The sequence below is a fragment of the Canis lupus genome, chromosome 4, assembly GCF_011100685.1.
Source record: "Canis lupus familiaris isolate Mischka breed German Shepherd chromosome 4, alternate assembly UU_Cfam_GSD_1.0, whole genome shotgun sequence".
NCBI lineage: Eukaryota > Metazoa > Chordata > Mammalia > Carnivora > Canidae > Canis > Canis lupus.
In genome coordinates, this window is record NC_049225.1 from 82,423,288 (window position 1) to 82,433,965 (window position 10,678).

Below are 10,678 nucleotides of genomic sequence, written 5' to 3' on the forward strand. Positions count from 1 at the left end.
GGCAGGAGAGGCAGAGAGAGAGGGGGGCACGCAGATTCCCTGCTGAACAGGGAGCCCAACTTGGGGCTCTATCCCAGGACCTTGAGATCATGACCTGGGTGGAAACCAAGAGTTGGATGCTTACTTAACTGACTGAGCCTCCCAGGTACCCCAAAATTATTCTTAAATGTAAATTTAGGAGGAGAGTATGGAGCCAAAGCATAATTGAATTAGAATAAGGAGAAAGTATAGACAACAACTGTGGCTGACTCTTTCAGGATTTTGAAACATAGCTAAGCGGTGCATCTGCTGGAGCATATGTTTTCACTGATATTAAGGAAACTGAGTATATTTACTGTAAGGGCGAATTTTAAGGAGACAATGGGCTATATAAAAGAAGAAATAGTCAACAGAGCAAGATACAAGGGGCTGCCACTATGCCTTTATTAATCAGGAATAGACCATCTTAGCATATTGCTTTCTATAATGTGTTTGTTCTGTCTTCACTTAGTCTTTGTACCTACATATTTTGAAAATAATCAAAGCTTTTGGGGAATACTTACGCAAGTTGGAGGCAATAACAAAATTTTCAGGATCAATTGTAATTATTTAAGAAACATTATACCATTATACCATTAAAAAATGATCATTTGACAGTCAGCACTAGAAGTTAAAACACAGTACATGCTTAGGTAAGTCCACTTAAGTTATCTCATTAAAAGCAATACGTAGGTAATATTTGAAAATACTTTTTAAAATATTTTGTGATCTACTTTTATTCTCCCAAGTAGCTTTTCTCATAGTTCCATATTCAATTTGTATTTTAAGGGAAAATTAATCTGTATGGTTCTGAATTCTTTACACTTATCTCATCGCAATGCTTTGCATGAGCTATTTTCTATCTATAAATGTTCTAAGCCTCTTAAAAGCCTTTTATTCTATGTTGCACAAAACTATTTTATCTACAATTTAAGTCAAGGCTGAAAGGACTCAAATTTATTTGCAAATGAAAAACTTATTGAGTTAGAATGAGTTGGAAACACTTCCTATTAAAGTATATCTGAGTATGTCTGAAAATTGTTATACCAGAAAACAATTTGTGAATTTTAACTTATTCTGAACTTTCCCCCCAAATACTTAGAATGATATGATTGTTAACTAGAAATATGTATATTTATTTGAAAGTATAAGTATTTTCTCTTCTCAGTCCAAATATGGATGTTTCTGATTTGTATAAATTGAGGTCGTTTTTGACCATGCATTGGACTGTTCAGAACAGGAGAGCATTAGTTCATGGGTCGCCTGGGTGGTTCAATGGTTGAGGGACATCTGCCTTTGGCTCAGGATGTGATCCCACAGTCCCAGGATCCAGTCTCACATCAGGCTCCCTGCATGGAGCCTGTTCCTCTCTCTGTCTAAGTCTCTGCCTCTCTGTGACTCTCATGATTAAATAAATAAAATCTATTAAAAAAAAAGAATAGCATTAGTTCAGAGGCTCAATACAACTGCATTTTGCTCTATTTTCCTAAATTTATGAGTACAACATATTACACTACTTACTACCATTTATACATGCTCTTCAGAAATATACTTCTTCTTGGGCAGCCCCGGTGGCCCAGTGGTTTAGAGCCACCTTCAGCCCAGGGTGTGATCCTGGAGACCCAGGATGGAGTCCCACGTCGGGCTCCCTGCATGAAGCCTGCTTCTCCCTCTGCCTGTGTCTCTGCCTCTCTCTCTCTCTATATATATATATATATAGAGAGAGAGAGAGAGACATATATATATATATCTTGTGAATAAATAAATAAAATATTTTTTTAAAAAAGAAAAGAAATATACTTCTTCTTAAGTTCCATGCGATTTACTGCTTTCATTATTTTAGGTCTTATCACAGACAACGTTAAATTCTTAATTTTACCTCTTACACATTCGTTTTCTTCCAAAAATATAAGTTAACTCAGTACAGATTTGTTCTTTCCTTCTTTGTGTCTCACAAATAATAAAGACCATAGTTTGTGACTAGAATTTGTACAATAGCTATGTCATTAAATTCCCGTGTTGTATTTCTAGCTAAATATTGAGCCTGAGATCCAAGTATGATAGTTCTAATCATGTGTGTTCTATTAATCAGTGCTTCTTATCTGAGCAAAGTTTCTCTTTATCCTGAATTACAGCATGAACCTGTGTGAAAGGGGGTTGGTCCAACAATGCTATATTTGCAGAAAGAACTGTGGATTCTTGTAGTAAAAAATTTCAATTTGGCTCAAGGAACATGGATAGAATTTTAAATATAAATATCTTACATGATTGCTTCATGCTTCTCTCTCCTTTTCTTCCCGGTCTTCAATAATTCATAGTGTGTGAGATGGCACGTGGGTTGCCACACATACACACACATACACACACACGTAGTAGTGAACAGGAATTTTCTAGTTTCATTTGACTTCATCAGTTCAAAGTATCTGAAATAGTATCGGCAAGTTTCAATAGAAGTGGGATATACGACTTTGATATATATATCAATTCTGTTGCTATTAGTCTATAGCTAATTATAGCCACATGTCAAAGGCAGCAAGGAAATCAGTCAGTACATATCAGTGTCATTTACTTGAAAAAGCAAGGAGATTAAATATTATCATTTTAGGGAGAAATATTGGTACTGTCTAGATCAAACATTAAAAAAATCAGTGTGGATTCCATAATGTATTTGCAGTAGTATTGGTTTCAGCAGCACAGCTGCTGCTTTGGGTAACTGTGGTGGCACAAAATGCCACCAGATAATGATACATATGGATAAAGTGGCTGATACCATAAAATATCTAAAAGCACCATTTTTCAGAGGAAAAGGTAATATCCTCTATTTCATAATGACTTGAAAGAGGATGGAACTTTCAGAGTGAGAAAAGAACTTCAAAATGTTTGTGATTCTTTCCAGGCTCTATTTTTGTCTTGAAACTTGAAGACTAGGAAATATAGAATCATTTTAGTTCTGTTCAGGAAAATTAAGAAAAAAAAAATACGCCTCAATTTACTAACACGCTTCTGGGTGTAAGAGACATGGAGATTAAGTAGATTTATTCCCTGCCCCTTCAGTGGGATTGAGAGATCCTTAAAGAGATTTTTTAATATGATGTTGCATGTATTATAAAACAATATATATGTTTCCAGTCTTTGTGAAGCTGATCTATATCTGAGCTTTTAAGGATGAATAAAAGGTACAAAGCCAAGAAGACTACCTAATCAAAGAGTGAAAATGACAAGCGCTGACATTTATTTAGTGGTTTCTTGCAGTTGAAACTCTTCTAAGCACTTCACATGGATCATTCATTAAATCTTCAAAACAACTCCATGAGGGATCCTATTATTATGCCAGTTTTACAGAGAGGGAAAAGAGGCTTATAATAGTCATATACCTTGCACAACATCACAAAGTTAATGGCAGATGAGATGGAATGAAACCCAGGCAACCTGACCTTAGAGCCAACACTCAGCAATTTTACTAACCAGGTCCTGGAGAACAAATTAAATTCACCTTACAGTTAATTGAATTATTTCAGGCAGCTATTTAAACATGTTTTAGAATAGGGACAACACAGTAAGATAGATACTTTACATCTTATAGTTTTGTGCTGGGAAATTTTGAGATGACTTAGGACTAAAGGCTGGGACATCATTTATAGGTAATTGCATATGAAATATGTCAGGGTCTGATTTATGATAGAGCAGTGACTGGAAAGGGGGGTACATTGAGATATGGAAATTAAAATATCCAGGATCCGATGTTTACCAGGTGCAGAAAGTAGGTAAAGGATGAGGGACGATTGTGTAGATGTTAAATTTAACTGAGAGTGGAAAAGCAAACATAAGTCTGGAGTGTGATTTGAAAGATGGGACAGAAGATGCTTTGAATAAGTTGAGATTGAAGTGTCAAGTGTCAAGCGGACAATAAACAGTCCAATGTTTAAGTCTGAAGCAGAGGGAGAGAAAGGAATTTGGGAGCTCGATTTCAATTACCTTTAGTTTAATTTAACAAATATTAATGGCCAAGTAGTATCTTCTGTCAAAATAAGATAGATGGATGGAAAGGCTGGTGGGAAATCATCCCCATTTTCAAGGATGTAAACATCTATGAAGATTAATCAGTATGTAGATGGAACACATGTGTTACATTACTCTAGGATCACATTAGATCAAAAGGAGAAATGGGCCAAGCACGGAATGTAGTGCAAACAACAAGGAGATTGGTTAAAATAAAAAGAAAATTCCAAGGCAGACCTAGAAAATATAATATCTGGATATAACAGTAGTGGAATTTCAATAAGGGAGAGCTCAGCAGTGACCTGCACTGCATGATGTCAATATGCAGCATGCTTTTTAATACTTCTCTTTTGGTTGTTCCTCGTTAGCAAAATTTATCTGCAATCTTAGAATTACTCTATTTATTCAACAATACTCTCTAAATATGCACCCAAAATAGCATTGTTCCTCCAGTTTCTTCAGCTGGTTGTGTTCATATTTTGTTGCTTTCAATGGAAAGAAAGCAGACAAACATAGCTAACACCAAATTCTAGCTTGTGGGAAGACGATGACTCCAAAATACAGCATGTGTCAAAAATCACAAGAAATGCAATCATATCTCAGTTGTGGTTTAATTTCTTAGAGGCAAAATGATTTAGAAAAGAAAAACATATGTGAGGCAATATTTTGTATAGAAATCTAATCTCCTTGAGTAAAATGGTTTTTATCTAATTGCAACTTTTGTATTTACCGTAGCACTTTTAAGCAGGAAAAATTACAGGATATATGAAGGCAGAAAATACATATTTAAGTCTTTTTCACATATGGAATTATCAGACATTTATAGAACTGAAACCTGAAAAGAGTGTGAGGTAACAAAAGTGAACAAGATTCAAATACCAAGACATATATAGTCCACAAATATACTGCTTATAATCTATTACTGAGAAAAATTTCAACAATATGTTACTTGGCATTTGTTAAATGTGGGGAAATATAAAGACTTACTGTATAGGTAAAATTATAGATATTTTTGATACATATTCTATTATTTAAAAGTAAAGATAATGGGGATCCCTGGGTGGCGCAGCGGTTTAGCGCCTGCCTTTGGCCCAGGGCGCGATCCTGGAGACCCGGAATCGAATCCCACATCAGGCTCCCGGTGCATGGAGCCTGCTTCTCTCTCTGCCTACGTCTCTGCCTCTCTCTCTCTCTCTCTCTGTGTGACTATCATAAATAAATAAAAAAAAATAAAAAATAAATTAAAAAAGTAAAGATAATGGAATACATTTTAAGTAATACAAGATAATCTGGCTCTTTATGTTCAATTGTGCATCTTTTCTAAGGATTTATATAGAATTTGGGGTGAAAAATGTATCAGAGGCAGGAAATAAATGTGAGCCAAAATTTGTTCTTCACAAAACATCTGCTAGTTTTGTTTTTTTTTTTTAAACTGGCTGAAACTTGATCTTAAAACATAAGCTAATGTCTCTTCCAGCCCGTATATACACTATTATTTTTTATTTTTTGGTAATTAATGATAGTACTTAATCATGAGTCATAAAAAATAGATGATAAGATTTCAGTTACAAAGTGCACCTTCCAGAATGGGTTCTGGAACATGCTCTATAGCTCCCTTTTGAATTTGCAATAGTAAAGAAACTTACAATTTCAAACAGTTAACTGATATACAAATAAGTAATGTCACACTGTTTACTCTCCAAAATGCAGTAATTTCTTCTCCAGAATTAAGCCAGTGAGCAGCCAATCTCAGTCCTGAAAGAGCCACATACGAAAGCTCACACAATTTCAGTGCAGTTTCTCAGGTGTCTCCTCAAAAGTCACTTTACTTTTACTTTTTTATTTTTACAAGCTTCTGTTCTTTTTTTTTTTTTTTTTTCTGCCAACGATAAATTAGATACAACAAATTGGAAAGTGTCAGGGAAAAATCATGAGATTCAGGATCATGGAAGATACCAAGAAATGACAACTGGTCAACTAGTAGCTGGGGAGGGGACATAGAGTGTATATAAAATGAATCCAAATCCGCAGAAATCCAAAGGATGATAAAAAGTCCTATTAACCTCAATAGCCTTTGGGAGAATTACTACTTTAGACTAAAATAATTTTGATTATGTGACCATAAATTTTTAAGAACAAATAAAATTCTTCAGCATATCTTTTCTAATATGCAGACTAAAATGAAATACATTTTACTATTTATTATTCAATATATTTAAATAACATAAGTTATCTGACTACTTCATATATAGAGAATATTTTTCCTCTATGAATTTAGGGTAAATGAAGTAGTTTTGTACAATAGTTGGTCAACTCAGTTTCACTCTGATGAAAATTCAGATACTAATTTTCATGTATTTTACATGGTTCCCTTTTGTCTCCATCCCTATTTCAAGAAGAGAATTCCTTTGCAACAACTGTATCTTCTAGTTTTTACTTTTTTAGCTTTGACCTCATGCAACCTAATTAAGGAAACTTCTCAATTCCTAAAACTATTAATTATATATTTTAAATACTTAAAATGAAATATTTTGGAAAAAATTTATCAACTATGCTTTTCTGATAGCCTTTAACAGTAAGAAAAATGAATCTTGAAGTGTGTGGTTCTCAGACGAAGTAACTATGACTATATCACTGTGCATCTAATCACCAACAGGTCTATCTATTTAGTTTATTACCAAGATTCAGGTCACAGCCATGGTCAACTAATTTTTTTGAGCCCCAAATTCATCTGGGTGGATTTTTCACAGAACAACTCCCACAGACATCCAACAATTACTTGAAAACTGCATCTAGATAAAAATTTGATAAATATTTCAGATGGAGAGGTAATAATGAGCATAAGTACAGATTACTCTACAAAAATACCTTTATTCAGATATTTGTATATTCAGATATTTGTATTTTCAGCTGTGTCTCTATCTCCATGTTTACTAATCCATATGTCATTTTTAAGTCCTCGCTGAGTGTCAAGTGCATTGCACTGTATATACATGCAATTATTTAAACCCTATCACAAACCTAAGATTGGCATTATTGTTTAGATGCTTTTCAAATGACTTTCCTTATGTCACTTGAGACATTAAGTGGCATAGCTCAGTCAACCTGAATACAGACTGAAATATTGCCTATGACTAATGATCTCAAATATGCAACACCATCCAGCCTTCACTAGACAAAGACATGGAGGCAACAGACGACTGTAGCTGGGATTACAAACCTGTCAAGTGAAGATAAAAGTTTGTTGGGGGTTCTGAGGACACATAAAGTGAACATAGATACACAGGTCCTGAATGGTTTAACTCAAAGAGGAGATTGTTTTCCTCAGTGCCTAACCCACCCTGCACCTCCACTTCTGAAGCATCCTGAATGCAAAGGAAAGGATTGCATTGAGGGGCTGCAGGGCACAGGTAGATTTTGTAGGAGTCCTTTCAAGTAGCCTATCATCAGATCTTGAAGAACATGACTATAATGGTAGTAATTTACCATATAATTGTGTTTATGAACATTAATTTTTAAAGTGATTCTTAAAGTTCATAAAATATGTAATATTAAAATAATATCACATATATCTATTATTGAAGAGGCAAAAAGTATTCATAAAATGTCTTAGGTTTTCCAGTTTGGCAGAGAAAATTACTTATGACAAAGCTTGGCTTATAGTTGCCAAGTTTTACATCTAGTGAGAGACAGTCATATATTTCTCTAACAAAAAGATATTCTAAAGGTAATTTTAATTCCACCCCCAATAAAATGAATCAATAAACTCGTTAATAACCTATATTGGTTAAGTATTAAGTTATACTGGATCAGAAAAGTGCATTTTAGACCAGATACACTTAGGTTTGAATAATTATAATAAATAAAATTGAAATGTGGGTCCACTATGAATATCCTTCTAAAAATGACTAAGAGTCTTTACTATGAACTAATTTGTTGATAAGGATAATCAATTTTTAAAGAGAATTATAAACATCCCAATCAAAAGCCATTCTGCATATGGTACACAGAACAGCTCCCATTCTTTTCTCTGAAACATGCTCTCTCACAGTGACTTTGGAAGCAATGATAAGAGCGTTAAGAAATTCAATATTTGGAATGAGTTGAGTTTTCTCCAAATATTGAATAATCTTTATATGGGAAAGGAAAGGACATATTTCTATTTTATTCAGAGAACAGGCTATAATGGGTGTTGTGTATCTGTGCATATTGTATATCGGTACAGGATGTAGTGAATCAAAGTTTACTCTGCCCCCACATTTACAGAAGTCCCAGAGATGGAAATTAACATAAGATGTTTCAGAGTTGTTAACCGAGCAAAATTAAAATTTAAATCTACTATTTAGAAAAAAATTACTGTCCAATAGTTGTAGAAGTCTCCATTAAATCAAACAATAAGCAACAACAACAAAAAACTCATGTAAATTGAGCTTACAATAAAAAATAACACATATCCAGAGGAAAAAAATGCACCACTGCGATGAAAAATTAGAGACATCACAAAAAAACTTCACCTCCTCAAAATAAAGACAAAGACTACACCGAAAATTACAGAAGTACACATAGTTTAAAATTATAAAATCATTTTTCCCCAAGGAATAAAATGCAATAGCATTTCTACAAGAACACATCATTTTGGTAAAGAACCTAATAAAATATCTAGAAATGAAAGCAAGTTTTATAGACAATTTTCATCAAATCTCGTTCTGTTAAAATAATGAGAGTGCATTTGTTTTTTGCAGTTGAACTTTTTCTGACACCTCAAGGATTTACTCCTTCAGAAACTTTGCAGCAATAGTCTTTTTGTTAGTTCTACTCATATACTAATGCTGCCATTGATAAAAAAAATATCTTCCTGGGAATGGAGACTCTACAAATAAACTTTTATTTAATTGATGAATCAACCTAAAATCTAAAAATGACTAAATCATATCTTCTTAATATGTTTAATACATTATTATAGTTAGCTCCTCAAATATGCCACTCTAATTCCATTCATTAGAATAACTGGACACATACCAAACTATCGGTTGACATTTTAGGAGGCATGCTCTCAATATGGAAGCAATCCAATATTAATTAATAGTACCAACACCTGCTATCACGTTAGAGTCAATGCTGCTGAAATATCTCCTGTCTTTTATATTTATTCCTAGTACTACTTTCAGCAAGTGGTAAATTTTAACTACTTAGGTATTATTGTTATTATTATTGTTGTTATTATTATTATTATATTTAATTTGGCATGGTGTTAAGGATTTCTTGGCTAATTGTATTTTCACAGATCAAGAAACAGAGGTTTAATAGTATAAGTTAAATTGTGTCAGCATGTCCCAGTGACTAATTTAGACATCAGCCAACACATATCTGAAACGCCTTATCTTGAAATTCAAATCTTGTCTTTCTCCTGCCTGTGTCAACATCATCTGAAATAACAACCAGGATGGAAGAAAGCTGGGCAAAATAAAATGAAGAGTGATAAGGGACATAAATATCAGTTGTAACAAACCACTGCAAAATTTAGTGTCCCTTGGCAAAAATAATCATTTGTTTCCCATAAATCTACATGTTCACAGGGCATTCTTCCAGCCTGAGGGGCCAGGCTGGGCACGGGTTGACCTAGTGGGGGCTGACTCACGCATGCGGGGTCTCAGCTGAAAGGAGATGGGCTAACTGGGATGTCTGAAACCACTTTCCAGATCTCACATTGTTCAGCCATTCTGACTTGACTAGTTCATATTGTACAAGAAGACATTCCCTCAGCAAGAGAAAATGTCCCCATATATAATTATTTTACATTTCTCTGCCTTCTTTATGTTTACTGATATCCTATTAAACAAGCAGTCACATGGCCCAGCCCAGAATCAAGTTGGAAGGGGATTACCCAAGGGTAAGTATAGAACAAGGTGTTATAGAAAGCATTTGTTTTAATATTTCTGTAGGGTAGATTTCTAGAAGAAAAATAAAAGTTTGTGCATGTATTGTAACTTTTGACATTGACCAATAAGAAGATCACCATACTAAAATTAATTACTCCAATTAAATGCTTGCCAAACAACTCTATCATTTCATTTTGCTTTCTCATACATTTATTCTTAATTTAACATGACTCCCTGACCAGGAAAATCTGCATTTATAATTCCTATTCCTATGTATCCATATGTATTTAATACTGATATATAATCCATAATCTTCATTTTTTGTATATATGGCATGTATTTGCCTTAACATAAATCTTTTTGAATGTTTGAAGGCTTATAGCAGCAAATTCATGTACATGTTTTCTTTATTATAATCTCTTCCAGGTGCCTTTTCATAAATTAGAAAAATAACTGGAAATAGAAAATAAAAGAATAAAGTGAATAAAGGAGAGAATAAAGCTGGGACGCCTGGATGGCTCAGAGGTTAAGCATCTACCTTCAGCCCAGGGCGTGATCCTGGAGTCCCGGGATCATGTCCCACTTCAGGCTCCTTGCATGGAGCCTGCTTCTCCCTCTGCCTGTGTCTCTTCCTCCCTCTTTCTCTCTGTGTCTCTCATGAATAAATAAATAAAATCTTACAAAAAAAGGAGAGAATAAAGCTAACTTAAATCTGTTTGTTATAAATCTGTTTAAGCATTTCACATTGAAATAAATAATCTGTTCTAATTAAATCAAATATT